The sequence below is a fragment of the Crinia signifera genome, chromosome 3, assembly GCF_055691185.1.
Source record: "Crinia signifera chromosome 3, ASM5569118v1, whole genome shotgun sequence".
In the NCBI taxonomy this organism is placed as follows: domain Eukaryota; kingdom Metazoa; phylum Chordata; class Amphibia; order Anura; family Myobatrachidae; genus Crinia; species Crinia signifera.
This window is the reverse complement of record NC_139219.1, coordinates 80772835-80790695: the sequence shown is the minus strand read 5'-3', so window position 1 is coordinate 80790695 and position 17861 is coordinate 80772835. Positions and strand designations below refer to the sequence as shown.

The 17861-nt window shown below is 45.7% G+C and overlaps 31 non-coding genes across 31 annotated transcripts; all 31 read left to right on the top strand.

The window, feature by feature from the left end:
* Positions 1-1412: 1412 nt before the first annotated feature.
* On the top strand, positions 1413-1527 carry LOC146065857 (U5 spliceosomal RNA). Its single transcript, XR_014472666.1, has one exon. It is a non-coding gene; the product is annotated as a U5 spliceosomal RNA (small nuclear RNA).
* A 278-nt stretch (positions 1528-1805) lies between these two features.
* LOC146065947 (U5 spliceosomal RNA) lies at positions 1806-1921 on the top strand. Its single transcript, XR_014472753.1, has one exon. It is a non-coding gene; the product is annotated as a U5 spliceosomal RNA (small nuclear RNA).
* A 278-nt stretch (positions 1922-2199) lies between these two features.
* LOC146066192 (U5 spliceosomal RNA) lies at positions 2200-2315 on the top strand. Its single transcript, XR_014472888.1, has one exon. It is a non-coding gene; the product is annotated as a U5 spliceosomal RNA (small nuclear RNA).
* Positions 2316-2593: 278 nt separating this feature from the next.
* On the top strand, positions 2594-2709 carry LOC146065512 (U5 spliceosomal RNA). The gene has a single exon (XR_014472360.1). It is a non-coding gene; the product is annotated as a U5 spliceosomal RNA (small nuclear RNA).
* Positions 2710-2987: 278 nt separating this feature from the next.
* LOC146065896 (U5 spliceosomal RNA) lies at positions 2988-3103 on the top strand. The gene has a single exon (XR_014472704.1). It is a non-coding gene; the product is annotated as a U5 spliceosomal RNA (small nuclear RNA).
* Positions 3104-4809: 1706 nt separating this feature from the next.
* Positions 4810-4924, top strand: LOC146065856 (U5 spliceosomal RNA). Its single transcript, XR_014472664.1, has one exon. It is a non-coding gene; the product is annotated as a U5 spliceosomal RNA (small nuclear RNA).
* A 278-nt stretch (positions 4925-5202) lies between these two features.
* Positions 5203-5318, top strand: LOC146065946 (U5 spliceosomal RNA). The gene has a single exon (XR_014472752.1). It is a non-coding gene; the product is annotated as a U5 spliceosomal RNA (small nuclear RNA).
* A 278-nt stretch (positions 5319-5596) lies between these two features.
* LOC146066191 (U5 spliceosomal RNA) lies at positions 5597-5712 on the top strand. Its single transcript, XR_014472887.1, has one exon. It is a non-coding gene; the product is annotated as a U5 spliceosomal RNA (small nuclear RNA).
* Positions 5713-5990: 278 nt separating this feature from the next.
* Positions 5991-6106, top strand: LOC146065511 (U5 spliceosomal RNA). The gene has a single exon (XR_014472359.1). It is a non-coding gene; the product is annotated as a U5 spliceosomal RNA (small nuclear RNA).
* Positions 6107-6384: 278 nt separating this feature from the next.
* Positions 6385-6500, top strand: LOC146065895 (U5 spliceosomal RNA). Its single transcript, XR_014472703.1, has one exon. It is a non-coding gene; the product is annotated as a U5 spliceosomal RNA (small nuclear RNA).
* Positions 6501-8211: 1711 nt separating this feature from the next.
* On the top strand, positions 8212-8326 carry LOC146065855 (U5 spliceosomal RNA). The gene has a single exon (XR_014472663.1). It is a non-coding gene; the product is annotated as a U5 spliceosomal RNA (small nuclear RNA).
* Positions 8327-8604: 278 nt separating this feature from the next.
* On the top strand, positions 8605-8720 carry LOC146065945 (U5 spliceosomal RNA). The gene has a single exon (XR_014472751.1). It is a non-coding gene; the product is annotated as a U5 spliceosomal RNA (small nuclear RNA).
* Positions 8721-8998: 278 nt separating this feature from the next.
* On the top strand, positions 8999-9114 carry LOC146065894 (U5 spliceosomal RNA). The gene has a single exon (XR_014472702.1). It is a non-coding gene; the product is annotated as a U5 spliceosomal RNA (small nuclear RNA).
* A 1711-nt stretch (positions 9115-10825) lies between these two features.
* Positions 10826-10940, top strand: LOC146065854 (U5 spliceosomal RNA). The gene has a single exon (XR_014472662.1). It is a non-coding gene; the product is annotated as a U5 spliceosomal RNA (small nuclear RNA).
* Positions 10941-11218: 278 nt separating this feature from the next.
* Positions 11219-11334, top strand: LOC146065944 (U5 spliceosomal RNA). The gene has a single exon (XR_014472750.1). It is a non-coding gene; the product is annotated as a U5 spliceosomal RNA (small nuclear RNA).
* Positions 11335-11612: 278 nt separating this feature from the next.
* On the top strand, positions 11613-11728 carry LOC146066189 (U5 spliceosomal RNA). The gene has a single exon (XR_014472886.1). It is a non-coding gene; the product is annotated as a U5 spliceosomal RNA (small nuclear RNA).
* A 278-nt stretch (positions 11729-12006) lies between these two features.
* Positions 12007-12122, top strand: LOC146065510 (U5 spliceosomal RNA). The gene has a single exon (XR_014472358.1). It is a non-coding gene; the product is annotated as a U5 spliceosomal RNA (small nuclear RNA).
* A 278-nt stretch (positions 12123-12400) lies between these two features.
* LOC146065950 (U5 spliceosomal RNA) lies at positions 12401-12516 on the top strand. The gene has a single exon (XR_014472756.1). It is a non-coding gene; the product is annotated as a U5 spliceosomal RNA (small nuclear RNA).
* Positions 12517-12794: 278 nt separating this feature from the next.
* LOC146065916 (U5 spliceosomal RNA) lies at positions 12795-12910 on the top strand. Its single transcript, XR_014472724.1, has one exon. It is a non-coding gene; the product is annotated as a U5 spliceosomal RNA (small nuclear RNA).
* A 278-nt stretch (positions 12911-13188) lies between these two features.
* On the top strand, positions 13189-13304 carry LOC146066137 (U5 spliceosomal RNA). The gene has a single exon (XR_014472839.1). It is a non-coding gene; the product is annotated as a U5 spliceosomal RNA (small nuclear RNA).
* Positions 13305-13582: 278 nt separating this feature from the next.
* LOC146066143 (U5 spliceosomal RNA) lies at positions 13583-13698 on the top strand. Its single transcript, XR_014472845.1, has one exon. It is a non-coding gene; the product is annotated as a U5 spliceosomal RNA (small nuclear RNA).
* A 278-nt stretch (positions 13699-13976) lies between these two features.
* LOC146065905 (U5 spliceosomal RNA) lies at positions 13977-14091 on the top strand. Its single transcript, XR_014472713.1, has one exon. It is a non-coding gene; the product is annotated as a U5 spliceosomal RNA (small nuclear RNA).
* Positions 14092-14369: 278 nt separating this feature from the next.
* Positions 14370-14485, top strand: LOC146065807 (U5 spliceosomal RNA). Its single transcript, XR_014472619.1, has one exon. It is a non-coding gene; the product is annotated as a U5 spliceosomal RNA (small nuclear RNA).
* A 278-nt stretch (positions 14486-14763) lies between these two features.
* On the top strand, positions 14764-14879 carry LOC146065509 (U5 spliceosomal RNA). The gene has a single exon (XR_014472357.1). It is a non-coding gene; the product is annotated as a U5 spliceosomal RNA (small nuclear RNA).
* Positions 14880-15157: 278 nt separating this feature from the next.
* Positions 15158-15273, top strand: LOC146065639 (U5 spliceosomal RNA). The gene has a single exon (XR_014472468.1). It is a non-coding gene; the product is annotated as a U5 spliceosomal RNA (small nuclear RNA).
* A 278-nt stretch (positions 15274-15551) lies between these two features.
* On the top strand, positions 15552-15667 carry LOC146065956 (U5 spliceosomal RNA). Its single transcript, XR_014472762.1, has one exon. It is a non-coding gene; the product is annotated as a U5 spliceosomal RNA (small nuclear RNA).
* Positions 15668-15945: 278 nt separating this feature from the next.
* LOC146065508 (U5 spliceosomal RNA) lies at positions 15946-16061 on the top strand. The gene has a single exon (XR_014472356.1). It is a non-coding gene; the product is annotated as a U5 spliceosomal RNA (small nuclear RNA).
* A 278-nt stretch (positions 16062-16339) lies between these two features.
* On the top strand, positions 16340-16455 carry LOC146065507 (U5 spliceosomal RNA). Its single transcript, XR_014472355.1, has one exon. It is a non-coding gene; the product is annotated as a U5 spliceosomal RNA (small nuclear RNA).
* A 278-nt stretch (positions 16456-16733) lies between these two features.
* Positions 16734-16849, top strand: LOC146065949 (U5 spliceosomal RNA). Its single transcript, XR_014472755.1, has one exon. It is a non-coding gene; the product is annotated as a U5 spliceosomal RNA (small nuclear RNA).
* Positions 16850-17127: 278 nt separating this feature from the next.
* LOC146065915 (U5 spliceosomal RNA) lies at positions 17128-17243 on the top strand. Its single transcript, XR_014472723.1, has one exon. It is a non-coding gene; the product is annotated as a U5 spliceosomal RNA (small nuclear RNA).
* Positions 17244-17522: 279 nt separating this feature from the next.
* LOC146065673 (U5 spliceosomal RNA) lies at positions 17523-17638 on the top strand. The gene has a single exon (XR_014472497.1). It is a non-coding gene; the product is annotated as a U5 spliceosomal RNA (small nuclear RNA).
* The last annotated feature ends 223 nt before the right edge of the window (positions 17639-17861 follow it).

The window sequence follows — 17861 nt, the reverse complement described above, 5'->3', positions numbered from 1 at the left end:
ACACTTAGGGAGTAGCAGAGGCTCTGTCCCTCAGTGTGTGCTGTGTGCCGGCAGACAGGAAGTTAGTCAGTGGCTGGGCTCATGACATACCCTCCAACTGTACCGATTTAGCCGGTACAGTACCGTATTTTAATGGTCTGTAATGGCTAAATCTAACTGTACCGAATGTACCGTTTTTCTATAGCCAGCCCCTCCGACTCTGGGAGTTGTAGTTTTTTATTTTAGTATCACAGTTCTGTTCTATTGGCTGCTCTTCCAGCAGCATTTGCTGAGAGGGGGCGTGGCTGGCCAAAAAGACTTCATGTCCCATGGTGCCCTGCAGTGCAGGGGGACTTGGCTCGATTTTTGAAGTAGCTGCAGTGCAGACCTGCTCTGATAAAGCCATTACCGCAAGCACCACCACTCTCGAAATTGTTCTTCAGTGTAATTATCTCCCCCCCACCCCCCTCTCTCGTCTGATGCCAGCAGTCACGGGACAGTGGCCACAGCATAGCCCTCACTTGCGGGCCTGCCTCCCCTTGCTCACACACACACACGCACACTGCGGAGATGCAGGCAGGAATGACAGGACCAGACGCTGCCTGATTAGTGATTGACTGCCAGCGGAGGGCCGAGGACTGACGCTTAGGCTGAACTGCTGGGGGTAGGCAGCAGCAGCAGTAGAAGCACAGCATCAGCATGGGTGGGGGTGGAGCTTGGTTATATGTGTTAAACTCCACTTTTTAGAGTGGTGGGACTCGGGAGTCCCCTTAAAAAAATGCACAGTACAAATTCGGGGGTGTGACCACGCCCACTTTAACTGTGGTCACGCCTACCTCATACATGGCCACACCCCCTTCCCGAATGTGTACCGAATTCTGCCCTACAAATGTTGGAGGGTATGTCATGAGCAGTGTGGAATTGCAGGCACAGGAGACAGTGCACGGCTCACAGCATAGACTTAACTTGAACTCAGCTGTTACTGCACTCTCCTTTCTCCTGCTAAGCCTGACGATTCAGAGAGGAGGGGCTGAGCTTACTATTCTATAATGCTGCTGCTGCTGTCTTGGCTCTTGCCACAGTGACTAACTCGAATCATATATTCAGCTTAATGGTTCCAGTCACTGAGTCAAGGCAGCGATTCACTAGCCATCTCTATTTTTCAGTTTAAAGACAGAATGAGGGTGCTTTCTAGAAAGTGAGCTCATTTGCATAGCGAGGACAGCATATGTCTGTTTCTTCCCATGCAGTAAATTCTTGACCGTGTTAATAATTTCCAAAATATGAAGCAATTGGTAAGGAGTGCCAAAGATTCCTACAGCAAGGGGAAGCCTGGTGAACAATCTGCTCTTTTTTATTTCAAGTTGGTTGCTCTCATTGAGCTGAGTGAGGCCTGCCAGCACGGCACGCAGACGACAGGTGAAATCTTGGTCATGCTCTGGTTTCTCTTCAGAATGCACAAATCTTTCGCCTTTTACTAAAGATTTCCGTGGAGAGGAGCAAAACTGAGTTTGTCTCAATTTTTGTGTGCCCCAGCATAATGGGGTTTCTTTTCTCAGTTGAAAGACAGAATGAGGGTGCTTTCTAGAAAGTGAGCTCATTTGCATAGCGAGGACAGCATATGTCTGTTTCTTCCCATGCAGTATATTCTTGACCGTGTTAATTATTTCCAAAATATGAAGCAATTGGTAAGGAGTGCCAAAGATTCCTACAGCAAGGGGAAGCCTGGTGAGCAATCTGCTCTTTTTTATTTCAAGTTGGGCGCTCTCATTGAGCTGAGTGGGGCCTGCCAGCACGGCACTCAGACGACAGGTGAAATCTTGGTCATGCTCTGGTTTCTCTTCAGAACGCACAAATCTTTCGACTTTTACTAAAGATTTCCGTGGAGAGGAGCAAAACTGAGTTTTGTCTCAATTTTTGTGTGCCACAGCTTATTGGGGTTTCTTTTCTCAGTTTAAAGACAGAATGAGGGTGCTTTCTAGAAAGTGAGCTCATTTGCATAGCGAGGACAGCATATGTCTGTTTCTTCCCATGCAGTAAATTCTTGACCGTGTTAATTATTTCCAAAATATGAAGCAATTGGTAAGGAGTGACAAAGATTCCTACAGCAAGGGGAAGCCTGGTGAACAATCTGCTCTTTTTTATTTCATGTTGGGTGCTCTCATTGAGCTGAGTGAGGCCTGCCAGCACGGCACTCAGACGACAGGTGAAATCTTGGTCATGCTCTGGTTTCTCTTCAGAACGCACAAATCTTTCGCCTTTTACTAAAGATTTCCGTGGAGAGGAGCAAATCTGAGTTTTGTCTCAATTTTTGTGTGCCCCAGCTTAATGGGGTTTCTTTTCTCAGTTTAAAGACAGAATGAGGGTGCTTTCTAGAAAGTGAGCTCATTTGCATAGCGAGGACAGCATATGTCTGTTTCTTCCCATGCAGTAAATTCTTGACCGTGTTAATTATTTCCAAAATATGAAGCAATTGGTAAGGAGTGCCAAAGATTCCTACAGCAAGGGGAAGCCTGGTGAACAATCTGCTCTTTTTTATTTCAAGTTGGGTGCTCTCATTGAGCTGAGTGAGGCCTGCCAGCACGGCACTCAGACGACAGGTGAAATCTTGGTCATGCTCTGGTTTCTCTTCAGAACGCACAAATCTTTCGCCTTTTACTAAAGATTTCCGTGGAGAGGAGCAAAACTGAGTTTTGTCTCAATTTTTGTGTGCCCCAGCTTAATGGGGTTTCTTTTCTCAGTTTAAAGACAGAATGAGGGTGCTTTCTAGAAAGTGAGCTCATTTGCATAGCGAGGACAGCATATGTCTGTTTCTTCCCATGCAGTAAATTCTTGACCGTGTTAATTATTTCCAAAATATGAAGCAATTGGTAAGGAGTGCCAAAGATTCTTACAGCAAGGGGAAGCCTGGTGAACAATCTGCTCTTTTTTATTTCAAGTTGGGTGCTCTCATTGAGCTGAGTGAGGCCTGCCAGCACGGCACTCAGACGAAGGGTGAAATCTTGGTCATGCTTTGGTTTCTCTTCAGAACGCACAAATCTTTCGCCTTTTACTAAAGATTTCCGTGGAGAGGAGCAAAACTGAGTTTTGTCTCAATTTTTGTGTGACCCAGCTTAATGGGGTTTCTTTTCTCAGTAGTCATGGGCAAGACGATTCATTGGAATGAGTTGAGCCGCACGACTCAGCTCAGCTCAGCTCAGTGTGTTGAGACAGTGACTCGGCTCTCGAGTCACTACTCATATGATATTACAGGCACAGGGAGACAGTGCAGGGCTCAGCCTGACAGCACACTCAGGGAGTAGCAGAGGCTCTGTCCCTCAGTGTGTGCTGTGTGCGGGCAGACAGGTAGTTAGTCAGTGGCTGGGCTCATGTGTAGTGTGGAACTGCAGGCACAGGGAGACAGTGCACGGCTCTCAGCACACTTAGGGAGTAGCAGAGGCTCTGTCCCTCAGTGTGTGCTGTGTGCCGGCAGACAGGAAGTTAGTCAGTGGCTGGGCTCATGACATACCCTCCAACTGTACCGATTTAGCCGGTACAGTACCGTATTTTAATGGTCTGTAATGGCTAAATCTAACTGTACCGAATGTACCGTTTTTCTATAGCCAGCCCCTCCGACTCTGGGAGTTGTAGTTTTTTATTTTAGTATCACAGTTCTGTTCTATTGGCTGCTCTTCCAGCAGCATTTGCTGAGAGGGGGCGTGGCTGGCCAAAAAGACTTCATGTCCCATGGTGCCCTGCAGTGCAGGGGGACTTGGCTCGATTTTTGAAGTAGCTGCAGTGCAGACCTGCTCTGATAAAGCCATTACCGCAAGCACCACCACTCTCGAAATTGTTCTTCAGTGTAATTATCTCCCCCCCACCCCCCTCTCTCGTCTGATGCCAGCAGTCACGGGACAGTGGCCACAGCATAGCCCTCACTTGCGGGCCTGCCTCCCCTTGCTCACACACACACACGCACACTGCGGAGATGCAGGCAGGAATGACAGGACCAGACGCTGCCTGATTAGTGATTGACTGCCAGCGGAGGGCCGAGGACTGACGCTTAGGCTGAACTGCTGGGGGTAGGCAGCAGCAGCAGTAGAAGCACAGCATCAGCATGGGTGGGGGTGGAGCTTGGTTATATGTGTTAAACTCCACTTTTTAGAGTGGTGGGACTCGGGAGTCCCCTTAAAAAAATGCACAGTACAAATTCGGGGGTGTGACCACGCCCACTTTAACTGTGGTCACGCCTACCTCATACATGGCCACACCCCCTTCCCGAATGTGTACCGAATTCTGCCCTACAAATGTTGGAGGGTATGTCATGAGCAGTGTGGAATTGCAGGCACAGGAGACAGTGCACGGCTCACAGCATAGACTTAACTTGAACTCAGCTGTTACTGCACTCTCCTTTCTCCTGCTAAGCCTGACGATTCAGAGAGGAGGGGCTGAGCTTACTATTCTATAATGCTGCTGCTGCTGTCTTGGCTCTTGCCACAGTGACTAACTCGAATCATATATTCAGCTTAATGGTTCCAGTCACTGAGTCAAGGCAGCGATTCACTAGCCATCTCTATTTTTCAGTTTAAAGACAGAATGAGGGTGCTTTCTAGAAAGTGAGCTCATTTGCATAGCGAGGACAGCATATGTCTGTTTCTTCCCATGCAGTAAATTCTTGACCGTGTTAATAATTTCCAAAATATGAAGCAATTGGTAAGGAGTGCCAAAGATTCCTACAGCAAGGGGAAGCCTGGTGAACAATCTGCTCTTTTTTATTTCAAGTTGGTTGCTCTCATTGAGCTGAGTGAGGCCTGCCAGCACGGCACGCAGACGACAGGTGAAATCTTGGTCATGCTCTGGTTTCTCTTCAGAATGCACAAATCTTTCGCCTTTTACTAAAGATTTCCGTGGAGAGGAGCAAAACTGAGTTTGTCTCAATTTTTGTGTGCCCCAGCATAATGGGGTTTCTTTTCTCAGTTGAAAGACAGAATGAGGGTGCTTTCTAGAAAGTGAGCTCATTTGCATAGCGAGGACAGCATATGTCTGTTTCTTCCCATGCAGTATATTCTTGACCGTGTTAATTATTTCCAAAATATGAAGCAATTGGTAAGGAGTGCCAAAGATTCCTACAGCAAGGGGAAGCCTGGTGAGCAATCTGCTCTTTTTTATTTCAAGTTGGGCGCTCTCATTGAGCTGAGTGGGGCCTGCCAGCACGGCACTCAGACGACAGGTGAAATCTTGGTCATGCTCTGGTTTCTCTTCAGAACGCACAAATCTTTCGACTTTTACTAAAGATTTCCGTGGAGAGGAGCAAAACTGAGTTTTGTCTCAATTTTTGTGTGCCACAGCTTATTGGGGTTTCTTTTCTCAGTTTAAAGACAGAATGAGGGTGCTTTCTAGAAAGTGAGCTCATTTGCATAGCGAGGACAGCATATGTCTGTTTCTTCCCATGCAGTAAATTCTTGACCGTGTTAATTATTTCCAAAATATGAAGCAATTGGTAAGGAGTGACAAAGATTCCTACAGCAAGGGGAAGCCTGGTGAACAATCTGCTCTTTTTTATTTCATGTTGGGTGCTCTCATTGAGCTGAGTGAGGCCTGCCAGCACGGCACTCAGACGACAGGTGAAATCTTGGTCATGCTCTGGTTTCTCTTCAGAACGCACAAATCTTTCGCCTTTTACTAAAGATTTCCGTGGAGAGGAGCAAATCTGAGTTTTGTCTCAATTTTTGTGTGCCCCAGCTTAATGGGGTTTCTTTTCTCAGTTTAAAGACAGAATGAGGGTGCTTTCTAGAAAGTGAGCTCATTTGCATAGCGAGGACAGCATATGTCTGTTTCTTCCCATGCAGTAAATTCTTGACCGTGTTAATTATTTCCAAAATATGAAGCAATTGGTAAGGAGTGCCAAAGATTCCTACAGCAAGGGGAAGCCTGGTGAACAATCTGCTCTTTTTTATTTCAAGTTGGGTGCTCTCATTGAGCTGAGTGAGGCCTGCCAGCACGGCACTCAGACGACAGGTGAAATCTTGGTCATGCTCTGGTTTCTCTTCAGAACGCACAAATCTTTCGCCTTTTACTAAAGATTTCCGTGGAGAGGAGCAAAACTGAGTTTTGTCTCAATTTTTGTGTGCCCCAGCTTAATGGGGTTTCTTTTCTCAGTTTAAAGACAGAATGAGGGTGCTTTCTAGAAAGTGAGCTCATTTGCATAGCGAGGACAGCATATGTCTGTTTCTTCCCATGCAGTAAATTCTTGACCGTGTTAATTATTTCCAAAATATGAAGCAATTGGTAAGGAGTGCCAAAGATTCTTACAGCAAGGGGAAGCCTGGTGAACAATCTGCTCTTTTTTATTTCAAGTTGGGTGCTCTCATTGAGCTGAGTGAGGCCTGCCAGCACGGCACTCAGACGAAGGGTGAAATCTTGGTCATGCTTTGGTTTCTCTTCAGAACGCACAAATCTTTCGCCTTTTACTAAAGATTTCCGTGGAGAGGAGCAAAACTGAGTTTTGTCTCAATTTTTGTGTGACCCAGCTTAATGGGGTTTCTTTTCTCAGTAGTCATGGGCAAGACGATTCATTGGAATGAGTTGAGCCGCACGACTCAGCTCAGCTCAGCTCAGCTCAGTGTGTTGAGACAGTGACTCGGCTCTCGAGTCACTACTCATATGATATTACAGGCACAGGGAGACAGTGCAGGGCTCAGCCTGACAGCACACTCAGGGAGTAGCAGAGGCTCTGTCCCTCAGTGTGTGCTGTGTGCGGGCAGACAGGTAGTTAGTCAGTGGCTGGGCTCATGTGTAGTGTGGAACTGCAGGCACAGGGAGACAGTGCACGGCTCTCAGCACACTTAGGGAGTAGCAGAGGCTCTGTCCCTCAGTGTGTGCTGTGTGCCGGCAGACAGGAAGTTAGTCAGTGGCTGGGCTCATGACATACCCTCCAACTGTACCGATTTAGCCGGTACAGTACCGTATTTTAATGGTCTGTAATGGCTAAATCTAACTGTACCGAATGTACCGTTTTTCTATAGCCAGCCCCTCCGACTCTGGGAGTTGTAGTTTTTTATTTTAGTATCACAGTTCTGTTCTATTGGCTGCTCTTCCAGCAGCATTTGCTGAGAGGGGGCGTGGCTGGCCAAAAAGACTTCATGTCCCATGGTGCCCTGCAGTGCAGGGGGACTTGGCTCGATTTTTGAAGTAGCTGCAGTGCAGACCTGCTCTGATAAAGCCATTACCGCAAGCACCACCACTCTCGAAATTGTTCTTCAGTGTAATTATCTCCCCCCCACCCCCCTCTCTCGTCTGATGCCAGCAGTCACGGGACAGTGGCCACAGCATAGCCCTCACTTGCGGGCCTGCCTCCCCTTGCTCACACACACACACGCACACTGCGGAGATGCAGGCAGGAATGACAGGACCAGACGCTGCCTGATTAGTGATTGACTGCCAGCGGAGGGCCGAGGACTGACGCTTAGGCTGAACTGCTGGGGGTAGGCAGCAGCAGCAGTAGAAGCACAGCATCAGCATGGGTGGGGGTGGAGCTTGGTTATATGTGTTAAACTCCACTTTTTAGAGTGGTGGGACTCGGGAGTCCCCTTAAAAAAATGCACAGTACAAATTCGGGGGTGTGACCACGCCCACTTTAACTGTGGTCACGCCTACCTCATACATGGCCACACCCCCTTCCCGAATGTGTACCGAATTCTGCCCTACAAATGTTGGAGGGTATGTCATGAGCAGTGTGGAATTGCAGGCACAGGAGACAGTGCACGGCTCACAGCATAGACTTAACTTGAACTCAGCTGTTACTGCACTCTCCTTTCTCCTGCTAAGCCTGACGATTCAGAGAGGAGGGGCTGAGCTTACTATTCTATAATGCTGCTGCTGCTGTCTTGGCTCTTGCCACAGTGACTAACTCGAATCATATATTCAGCTTAATGGTTCCAGTCACTGAGTCAAGGCAGCGATTCACTAGCCATCTCTATTTTTCAGTTTAAAGACAGAATGAGGGTGCTTTCTAGAAAGTGAGCTCATTTGCATAGCGAGGACAGCATATGTCTGTTTCTTCCCATGCAGTAAATTCTTGACCGTGTTAATAATTTCCAAAATATGAAGCAATTGGTAAGGAGTGCCAAAGATTCCTACAGCAAGGGGAAGCCTGGTGAACAATCTGCTCTTTTTTATTTCAAGTTGGTTGCTCTCATTGAGCTGAGTGAGGCCTGCCAGCACGGCACGCAGACGACAGGTGAAATCTTGGTCATGCTCTGGTTTCTCTTCAGAATGCACAAATCTTTCGCCTTTTACTAAAGATTTCCGTGGAGAGGAGCAAAACTGAGTTTGTCTCAATTTTTGTGTGCCCCAGCATAATGGGGTTTCTTTTCTCAGTTGAAAGACAGAATGAGGGTGCTTTCTAGAAAGTGAGCTCATTTGCATAGCGAGGACAGCATATGTCTGTTTCTTCCCATGCAGTATATTCTTGACCGTGTTAATTATTTCCAAAATATGAAGCAATTGGTAAGGAGTGCCAAAGATTCCTACAGCAAGGGGAAGCCTGGTGAGCAATCTGCTCTTTTTTATTTCAAGTTGGGCGCTCTCATTGAGCTGAGTGGGGCCTGCCAGCACGGCACTCAGACGACAGGTGAAATCTTGGTCATGCTCTGGTTTCTCTTCAGAACGCACAAATCTTTCGACTTTTACTAAAGATTTCCGTGGAGAGGAGCAAAACTGAGTTTTGTCTCAATTTTTGTGTGCCACAGCTTATTGGGGTTTCTTTTCTCAGTTTAAAGACAGAATGAGGGTGCTTTCTAGAAAGTGAGCTCATTTGCATAGCGAGGACAGCATATGTCTGTTTCTTCCCATGCAGTAAATTCTTGACCGTGTTAATTATTTCCAAAATATGAAGCAATTGGTAAGGAGTGCCAAAGATTCCTACAGCAAGGGGAAGCCTGGTGAACAATCTGCTCTTTTTTATTTCAAGTTGGGTGCTCTCATTGAGCTGAGTGAGGCCTGCCAGCACGGCACTCAGACGAAGGGTGAAATCTTGGTCATGCTTTGGTTTCTCTTCAGAACGCACAAATCTTTCGCCTTTTACTAAAGATTTCCGTGGAGAGGAGCAAAACTGAGTTTTGTCTCAATTTTTGTGTGACCCAGCTTAATGGGGTTTCTTTTCTCAGTAGTCATGGGCAAGACGATTCATTGGAATGAGTTGAGCCGCACGACTCAGCTCAGCTCAGCTCAGCTCAGTGTGTTGAGACAGTGACTCGGCTCTCGAGTCACTACTCATATGATATTACAGGCACAGGGAGACAGTGCAGGGCTCAGCCTGACAGCACACTCAGGGAGTAGCAGAGGCTCTGTCCCTCAGTGTGTGCTGTGTGCGGGCAGACAGGTAGTTAGTCAGTGGCTGGGCTCATGTGTAGTGTGGAACTGCAGGCACAGGGAGACAGTGCACGGCTCTCAGCACACTTAGGGAGTAGCAGAGGCTCTGTCCCTCAGTGTGTGCTGTGTGCCGGCAGACAGGAAGTTAGTCAGTGGCTGGGCTCATGACATACCCTCCAACTGTACCGATTTAGCCGGTACAGTACCGTATTTTAATGGTCTGTAATGGCTAAATCTAACTGTACCGAATGTACCGTTTTTCTATAGCCAGCCCCTCCGACTCTGGGAGTTGTAGTTTTTTATTTTAGTATCACAGTTCTGTTCTATTGGCTGCTCTTCCAGCAGCATTTGCTGAGAGGGGGCGTGGCTGGCCAAAAAGACTTCATGTCCCATGGTGCCCTGCAGTGCAGGGGGACTTGGCTCGATTTTTGAAGTAGCTGCAGTGCAGACCTGCTCTGATAAAGCCATTACCGCAAGCACCACCACTCTCGAAATTGTTCTTCAGTGTAATTATCTCCCCCCCACCCCCCTCTCTCGTCTGATGCCAGCAGTCACGGGACAGTGGCCACAGCATAGCCCTCACTTGCGGGCCTGCCTCCCCTTGCTCACACACACACACGCACACTGCGGAGATGCAGGCAGGAATGACAGGACCAGACGCTGCCTGATTAGTGATTGACTGCCAGCGGAGGGCCGAGGACTGACGCTTAGGCTGAACTGCTGGGGGTAGGCAGCAGCAGCAGTAGAAGCACAGCATCAGCATGGGTGGGGGTGGAGCTTGGTTATATGTGTTAAACTCCACTTTTTAGAGTGGTGGGACTCGGGAGTCCCCTTAAAAAAATGCACAGTACAAATTCGGGGGTGTGACCACGCCCACTTTAACTGTGGTCACGCCTACCTCATACATGGCCACACCCCCTTCCCGAATGTGTACCGAATTCTGCCCTACAAATGTTGGAGGGTATGTCATGAGCAGTGTGGAATTGCAGGCACAGGAGACAGTGCACGGCTCACAGCATAGACTTAACTTGAACTCAGCTGTTACTGCACTCTCCTTTCTCCTGCTAAGCCTGACGATTCAGAGAGGAGGGGCTGAGCTTACTATTCTATAATGCTGCTGCTGCTGTCTTGGCTCTTGCCACAGTGACTAACTCGAATCATATATTCAGCTTAATGGTTCCAGTCACTGAGTCAAGGCAGCGATTCACTAGCCATCTCTATTTTTCAGTTTAAAGACAGAATGAGGGTGCTTTCTAGAAAGTGAGCTCATTTGCATAGCGAGGACAGCATATGTCTGTTTCTTCCCATGCAGTAAATTCTTGACCGTGTTAATAATTTCCAAAATATGAAGCAATTGGTAAGGAGTGCCAAAGATTCCTACAGCAAGGGGAAGCCTGGTGAACAATCTGCTCTTTTTTATTTCAAGTTGGTTGCTCTCATTGAGCTGAGTGAGGCCTGCCAGCACGGCACGCAGACGACAGGTGAAATCTTGGTCATGCTCTGGTTTCTCTTCAGAATGCACAAATCTTTCGCCTTTTACTAAAGATTTCCGTGGAGAGGAGCAAAACTGAGTTTGTCTCAATTTTTGTGTGCCCCAGCATAATGGGGTTTCTTTTCTCAGTTGAAAGACAGAATGAGGGTGCTTTCTAGAAAGTGAGCTCATTTGCATAGCGAGGACAGCATATGTCTGTTTCTTCCCATGCAGTATATTCTTGACCGTGTTAATTATTTCCAAAATATGAAGCAATTGGTAAGGAGTGCCAAAGATTCCTACAGCAAGGGGAAGCCTGGTGAGCAATCTGCTCTTTTTTATTTCAAGTTGGGCGCTCTCATTGAGCTGAGTGGGGCCTGCCAGCACGGCACTCAGACGACAGGTGAAATCTTGGTCATGCTCTGGTTTCTCTTCAGAACGCACAAATCTTTCGACTTTTACTAAAGATTTCCGTGGAGAGGAGCAAAACTGAGTTTTGTCTCAATTTTTGTGTGCCACAGCTTATTGGGGTTTCTTTTCTCAGTTTAAAGACAGAATGAGGGTGCTTTCTAGAAAGTGAGCTCATTTGCATAGCGAGGACAGCATATGTCTGTTTCTTCCCATGCAGTAAATTCTTGACCGTGTTAATTATTTCCAAAATATGAAGCAATTGGTAAGGAGTGACAAAGATTCCTACAGCAAGGGGAAGCCTGGTGAACAATCTGCTCTTTTTTATTTCATGTTGGGTGCTCTCATTGAGCTGAGTGAGGCCTGCCAGCACGGCACTCAGACGACAGGTGAAATCTTGGTCATGCTCTGGTTTCTCTTCAGAACGCACAAATCTTTCGCCTTTTACTAAAGATTTCCGTGGAGAGGAGCAAATCTGAGTTTTGTCTCAATTTTTGTGTGCCCCAGCTTAATGGGGTTTCTTTTCTCAGTTTAAAGACAGAATGAGGGTGCTTTCTAGAAAGTGAGCTCATTTGCATAGCGAGGACAGCATATGTCTGTTTCTTCCCATGCAGTAAATTCTTGACCGTGTTAATTATTTCCAAAATATGAAGCAATTGGTAAGGAGTGCCAAAGATTCCTACAGCAAGGGGAAGCCTGGTGAACAATCTGCTCTTTTTTATTTCAAGTTGGGTGCTCTCATTGAGCTGAGTGAGGCCTGCCAGCACGGCACTCAGACGACAGGTGAAATCTTGGTCATGCTCTGGTTTCTCTTCAGAACGCACAAATCTTTCGCCTTTTACTAAAGATTTCCGTGGAGAGGAGCAAAACTGAGTTTTGTCTCAATTTTTGTGTGCCCCAGCTTAATGGGGTTTCTTTTCTCAGTTTAAAGACAGAATGAGGGTGCTTTCTAGAAAGTGAGCTCATTTGCATAGCGAGGACAGCATATGTCTGTTTCTTCCCATGCAGTAAATTCTTGACCGTGTTAATTATTTCCAAAATATGAAGCAATTGGTAAGGAGTGCCAAAGATTCCTACAGCAAGCAGAAGCCTGGTGAACAATCTGCTCTTTTTTATTTCAAGTTGGGTGCTCTCATTGAGCTGAGTGAGGCCTGCCAGCACGGCACTCAGACGACAGGTGAAATCTTGGTCATGCTCTGGTTTCTCTTCAGAACGCACAAATCTTTCACCTTTTACTAAAGATTTCCATGGAGAGGAGCAAAACTGAGTTTTGTCTCAATTTTTGTGTGCCCCAGCTTAATGGGGTTTCTTTTCTCAGTTTAAAGACAGAATGAGGGTGCTTTCTAGAAAGTGAGCTCATTTGCATAGCGAGGACAGCATATGTCTGTTTCTTCCCATGCAGTAAATTCTTGACCGTGTTAATTATTTCCAAAATATGAAGCAATTGGTAAGGAGTGCCAAAGATTCCTACAGCAAGGGGAAGCCTGGTGAACAATCTGCTCTTTTTTATTTCAAGTTGGGTGCTCTCATTGAGCTGAGTGAGGCCTGCCAGCACAGCACTCAAACGACAGGTGAAATCTTAGTCATGCTTTGGTTTCTCTTCAGAACGCACAAATCTTTCGCCTTTTACTAAAAATTTCCGTGGAGAGGAGCAAAACTGAGTTTTGTCTCAATTTTTGTGTGCCCCAGCTTAATGGGGTTTCTTTTCTCAGTTTAAAGACAGAATGAGGGTGCTTTCTAGAAAGTGAGCTCATTTGCATAGCGAGGACAGCATATGTCTGTTTCTTCCCATGCAGTAAATTCTTGACCGTGTTAATTATTTCCAAAATATGAAGCAATTGGTAAGGAGTGCCAAAGATTCCTACAGCAAGGGGAAGCCTGGTGAACAATCTGCTCTTTTTTATTTCAAGTTGGGTGCTCTCATTGAGCTGAGTGAGGCCTGCCAGCACGGCACTCAGACGACAGGTGAAATTTTGGTCATGCTCTGGTTTCTCTTCAGAACGCACAAATCTTTCGCCTTTTACTAAAGATTTCCGTGGAGAGGAGCAAAACTGAGTTTTGTCTCAATTTTTGTATGCCCCAGCTTAATGGGGTTTCTTTTCTCAGTTTAAAGACAGAAGGAGGGTGCTTTCTAGAAAGTGAGCTCATTTGCATAGCGAGGACAGCATATGTCTGTTTCTTCCCATGCAGTAAATTCTTGACCGTGTTAATTATTTCCAAAATATGAAGCAATTGGTAAGGAGTGACAAAGATTCCTACAGCAAGGGGAAGCCTGGTGAACAATCTGCTCTTTTTTATTTCATGTTGGGTGCTCTCATTGAGCTGAGTGAGGCCTGCCAGCACGGCACTCAGACGACAGGTGAAATCTTGGTCATGCTCTGGTTTCTCTTCAGAACGCACAAATCTTTCGCCTTTTACTAAAGATTTCCGTGGAGAGGAGCAAAACTGAGTTTTGTCTCAATTTTTGTGTGCCCCATCTTAATGGGGTTTCTTTTCTCAGTTTAAAGACAGAATGAGGGTGCTTTCTAGAAAGTGAGCTCATTTGCATAGCGAGGACAGCATATGTCTGTTTCTTCCCATGCAGTAAATTCTTGACCGTGTTAATTATTTCCAAAATATGAAGCAATTGGTAAGGAGTGCCAAAGATTCCTACAGCAAGGGGAAGCCTGGTGAACAATCTGCTCTTTTTTATTTCAAGTTGGGTGCTCTCATTGAGCTGAGTGAGGCCTGCCAGCACGGCACTCAGACGACAGGTGAAATCTTGGTCATGCTCTGGTTTCTCTTCAGAACGCACAAATCTTTCGCCTTTTACTAAAGATTTCCGTGGATAGGAGCAAAACTGAGTTTGTCTCAATTTTTGTGTGCCCCAGCATAATGGGGTTTCTTTTCTCAGTTGAAAGACAGAATGAGGGTGCTTTCTAGAAAGTGAGCTCATTTGCATAGCGAGGACAGCATATGTCTGTTTCTTCCCATGCAGTATATTCTTGACCGTGTTAATTATTTCCAAAATATGAAGCAATTGGTAAGGAGTGCCAAAGATTCCTACAGCAAGGGGAAGCCTGGTGAGCAATCTGCTCTTTTTTATTTCAAGTTTGGCGCTCTCATTGAGCTGAGTGGGGCCTGCCAGCACGGCACTCAGACGACAGGTGAAATCTTGGTCATGCTCTGGTTTCTCTTCAGAACGCACAAATCTTTCGCCTTTTACTAAAGATTTCCGTGGAGAGGAGCAAAACTGAGTTTTGTCTCAATTTTTGTGTGCCACAGCTTAATGGGGTTTCTTTTCTCAGTTTAAAGACAGAATGAGGGTGCTTTCTAGAAAGTGAGCTCATTTGCATAGCGAGGACAGCATATGTCTGTTTCTTCCCATGCAGTAAATTCTTGACCGTGTTAATTATTTCCAAAATATGAAGCAATTGGTAAGGAGTGCCAAAGATTCCTACAGCAAGGGGAAGCCTGGTGAACAATCTGCTCTTTTTTATTTCAAGTTGGGTGCTCTCATTGAGCTGAGTGAGGCCTGCCAGCAAGGCACTCAGACGACAGGTGAAATCTTGGTCATGCTCTGGTTTCTCTTCAGAACGCACAAATCTTTCGCCTTTTACTAAAGATTTCCGTGGAGAGGAGCAAAACTGAGTTTTGTCTCAATTTTTGTGTGCCCCAGCTTAATGGGGTTTCTTTTCTCAGTTTAAAGACAGAATGAGGGTGCTTTCTAGAAAGTGAGCTCATTTGCATAGCGAGGACAGCATATGTCTGTTTCTTCCCATGCAGTAAATTCTTGACCGTGTTAATTATTTCCAAAATATGAAGCAATTGGTAAGGAGTGCCAGAGATTCCTACAGCAAGGGGAAGCCTGGTGAACAATCTGCTCTTTTTTATTTCAAGTTGGGTGCTCTCATTGAGCTGAGTGAGGCCTGCCAGCACGGCACTCAGACGACAGGTGAAATCTTGGTCATGCTCTGGTTTCTCTTCAGAACGCACAAATCTTTCGCCTTTTACTAAAGATTTCCGTGGAGAGGAGCAGAACTGAGTTTTGTCTCAATTTTTGTGTGCCCCAGCTTAATGGGGTTTCTTTTCTCAGTTTAAAGACAGAATGAGGGTGCTTTCTAGAAAGTGAGCTCATTTGCATAGCGAGGACAGCATATGTCTGTTTCTTCCCATGCAGTAAATTCTTGACCGTGTTAATTATTTCCAAAATATGAAGCAATTGGTAAGGAGTGCCAAAGATTCCTACAGCAAGGGGAAGCCTGGTGAACAATCTGCTCTTTTTTATTTCAAGTTGGGTGCTCTCATTGAGCTGAGTGAGGCCTGCCAGCACGGCACTCAGACGACAGGTGAAATCTTGGTCATGCTCTGGTTTCGCTTCAGAACGCACAAATCTTTCGTCTTTTACTAAAGATTTCCGTGGAGAGGAGCAAAACTGAGTTTTGTCTCAATTTTTGTGTGCCCCAGCTTAATTGGGTTTCTTTTCTCAGTTTAAAGACAGAATGAGGGTGCTTTCTAGAAAGTGAGCTCATTTGCATAGCGAGGACAGCATATGTCTGTTTCTTCCCATGCAGTAAATTCTTGACCGTGTTAATTATTTCCAAAATATGAAGCAATTGGTAAGGAGTGCCAAAGATTCCTACAGCAAGGGGAAGCCTGGTGAACAATCTGCTCTTTTTTATTTCAAGTTGGGTGCTCTCATTGAGCTGAGTGAGGCCTGAAAGCACGGCACTCAGACGACAGGTGAAATCTTGGTCATGCTCTGGTTTCTCTTCAGAACGCACAAATCTTTCGCCTTTTACTAAAGATTTCCGTGGAGAGGAGCAAAACTGAGTTTTGTCTCAATTTTTGTGTGCCCCAGCTTAATGGGGTTTCTTTTCTCAGTTTAAAGACAGAATGAGGGTGCTTTCTAGAAAGTGAGCTCATTTGCATAGCGAGGACAGCATATGTCTGTTTCTTCCCATGCAGTAAATTCTTGACCGTGTTAATTATTTCCAAAATATGAAGCAATTGGTAAGGAGTGCCAAAGATTCCTACAGCAAGGGGAAGCCTGGTGAACAATCTGCTCTTTTTTATTTCAAGTTGGGTGCTCTCATTGAGCTGAGTGAGGCCTGCCAGCACGGCACTCAGACGACAGGTGAAATCTTGGTCATGCTCTGGTTTCTCTTCAGAACGCACAAATCTTTCGCCTTTTACTAAAGATTTCCGTGGAGAGGAGCAAAACTGAGTTTTGTCTCAATTTTTGTGTGCCCCAGCTTAATGGGGTTTCTTTTCTCAGTTTAAAGACAGAATGAGGGTGCTTTCTAGAAAGTGAGCTCATTTGCATAGCGAGGACAGCATATGTCTGTTTCTTCCCATGCAGTAAATTCTTGACCGTGTTAATTATTTCCAAAATATGAAGCAATTGGTAAGGAGTGCCAAAGATTCCTACAGCAAGCAGAAGCCTGGTGAACAATCTGCTCTTTTTTATTTCAAGTTGGGTGCTCTCATTGAGCTGAGTGAGGCCTGCCAGCACGGCACTCAGACGACAGGTGAAATCTTGGTCATGCTCTGGTTTCTCTTCAGAACGCACAAATCTTTCACCTTTTACTAAAGATTTCCATGGAGAGGAGCAAAACTGAGTTTTGTCTCAATTTTTGTGTGCCCCAGCTTAATGGGGTTTCTTTTCTCAGTTTAAAGACAGAATGAGGGTGCTTTCTAGAAAGTGAGCTCATTTGCATAGCGAGGACAGCATATGTCTGTTTCTTCCCATGCAGTAAATTCTTGACCGTGTTAATTATTTCCAAAATATGAAGCAATTGGTAAGGAGTGCCAAAGATTCCTACAGCAAGAGGAAGCCTGGTGAACAATCTGCTCTTTTTTATTTCAAGTTGGGTGCTCTCATTGAGCTGAGTGAGGCCTGCCAGCACAGCACTCAAACGACAGGTGAAATCTTAGTCATGCTTTGGTTTCTCTTCAGAACGCACAAATCTTTCGCCTTTTACTAAAAATTTCCGTGGAGAGGAGCAAAACTGAGTTTTGTCTCAATTTTTGTGTGCCCCAGCTTAATGGGGTTTCTTTTCTCAGTTTAAAGACAGAATGAGGGTGCTTTCTAGAAAGTGAGCTCATTTGCATAGCGAGGACAGCATATGTCTGTTTCTTCCCATGCAGTAAATTCTTGACCGTGTTAATTATTTCCAAAATATGAAGCAATTGGTAAGGAGTGCCAAAGATTCCTACAGCAAGGGGAAGCCTGGTGAACAATCTGCTCTTTTTTTATTTCAAGTTGGGTGCTCTCATTGAGCTGAGTGAGGCCTGCCAGCACGGCACTCAGACGACAGGTGAAATCTTGGTCATGCTCTGGTTTCTCTTCAGAACGCACAAATCTTTCGCCTTTTACTAAAGATTTCCGTGGAGAGGAGCAAAACTGAGTTTTGTCTCAATTTTTGTATGCCCCAGCTTAATGGAGTTTCTTTTCTCAGTTTAAAGACAGAAGGAGGGTGCTTTCTAGAAAGTGAGCTCATTTGCATAGCGAGGACAGCATATGTCTGTTTCTTCCCATGCAGTAAATTCTTGACCGTGTTAATTATTTCCAAAATATGAAGCAATTGGTAAGGAGTGACAAAGATTCCTACAGCAAGGGGAAGCCTGGTGAACAATCTGCTCTTTTTTATTTCATGTTGGGTGCTCTCAT